The sequence below is a fragment of the Protobothrops mucrosquamatus genome, unplaced genomic scaffold (genome assembly GCF_001527695.2).
Source record: "Protobothrops mucrosquamatus isolate PMUCROS unplaced genomic scaffold, P.Mucros_1.0 scaffold_42, whole genome shotgun sequence".
Classification (NCBI taxonomy): domain Eukaryota; kingdom Metazoa; phylum Chordata; class Lepidosauria; order Squamata; family Viperidae; genus Protobothrops; species Protobothrops mucrosquamatus.
Genome location: NW_015386118.1, coordinates 6,683 through 8,384, shown reverse-complemented (window position 1 = coordinate 8,384; position 1,702 = coordinate 6,683). Strand labels below are relative to the sequence as shown.

The 1,702-nt window shown below is 53.5% G+C and overlaps 1 pseudogene; it reads left to right on the top strand.

The window, feature by feature from the left end:
* Positions 1-1,702, top strand: part of LOC107283028 — a 25,422-nt pseudogene that overhangs the window by 17,453 nt on the left and 6,267 nt on the right.

The following is a 1,702-nucleotide window of genomic DNA, read 5'->3' as shown; positions in this document are numbered from 1 at the left end:
CTCCTCTTCTCTTTTCTTCTCCTCTTCTTTCCCTTCCCTTCCTTTCCCTCTTTCTTTTCTCCTCTTGTATCTCTTTCTTCTCCTCTTCTCTTCTCTTCTTTTCTTCTCTTCTTTCCCTTCCCTTCCCTCTTTCTTTTCTCCTCTTGTATCTCTTTCTTCTCCTCCTCTTCTCTTTTCTTCTCCTCTTTCCCTTCCCTTCCTTTCCCTCTTTCTTTTCTCCTCTTGTATCTCTTTCTTCTCCTCTTCTCTTCTCTTCTCTTCTTTTCTTCTCCTCTTCTTTCCCTTCCCTTCCCTCTTTCTTTTCTCCTCTTGTATCTCTTTCTTCTCCTCCTCTTCTCTTCTCCTCTTCTCTTCTCTTCTTTCCCTTCCCTTCCCTTTCTTTTCTTCTCTTGTATCTCTTTCTTCCCCTCTCCCTCCTTCTCTTCTCTCCCTTCTCTTCCCTTCCCCCTTTCCCCTCCCTCCCTCCCTTCCCTCACCATGCTGGCTGGCATAATTATGGGAGTTGACATCCGCATATCCAGGATGGGAAGCGCTGCTCTTAAGCGATGGCTCCAGAACTCTGTTCCAACCCATCTGGCTTCCCTCTGTGGCCTGAAAAACAATTTTTGTTTAACCTCTTCTGCAGAATAACTTGCAGGGCCCCCCCCCTCCTTCCTGTGGGCCTTTTTGTCAATTAACAGGCCCATCGCTGCCTTGCCTGGACTATCCCGGGCGGACCAGGAAGAGAGAGGGAGACGGTCCCCTTTTAGCCCGTTCTGGACTCCGGCGTAGCCGCCAAGGGCCAGGGGTTCCCGGGCAGCGCCTGCCAGCCTTCGGCCGCCCATCTCTCCCGCCTCCTTCCTGACCCTCCTCCTCCTCCTCTCCTGTCCCAGGTGGGCAAAGGCTGCTGTGCTGCCCTGAAGGCCATGGGCTCCATTGTGTACGTGACCGAGATCGACCCCATTTGTGCTCTGCAAGCCTGGTAAGGGCCCGAGAGGCGGGGACTGCCTCTCAGGGGGTTGGACTAGAGGACCTCCCAGGTCCCCTCCGGGTCTGCGAGCCCCTGATGGCCCTCTTGCGGCCGGCGCCCCTTTGCAAAGGGGGGAATTCTTAGATGGGGGTGGTTTTCACGGGTGACCGGTCCGTGAATCTCGGGCTTCAGTTTTCCTCCTTTCTCCCCAGCATGGATGGCTTCCGTCTCGTGAAACTCAACGAAGTGATTCGGCAAGTCGACATCGTGATCACCTGCACAGGTGCTCCCGTTGGGGGGGGAGGGCAGGGGGGGGCGTTCCCAGGGCTACGTGTTTTATTTTCTTGGTGTGCATGGGCTGGATTGACAGCTCTGCCATTATTCTCTCCTTTGTTTTACAGGCAACAAAAATGTAGTGACTAGAGAACATCTGGATAGGATGAAGAACGGCTGCATTGTTTGTAACATGGGACATTCCAACACAGAAATTGATGTGGTAAGATGTAGCCTTCCTTCCTTCCTTCCTCCCTTCCTTCCTTCCTCCCTCCCTCCCTCTTTGTCTCATTCCTTCCCACCTCTCCTTTCTTCCTTCTTTCCTTCCTTCCCTCCCTCTGTCACTTACCTTCCTCCCTCCCTCCTCACATTCCTTCCTTCCTGGTTCCCTCCCTCTGTCTCCTTCCTTCCCTCCCTCCCTCCCTCCCGCCCTGTCTCCTCTCTTCCTTTTTTCCTTCCCTTCCTGTCACCTTCCTTCCT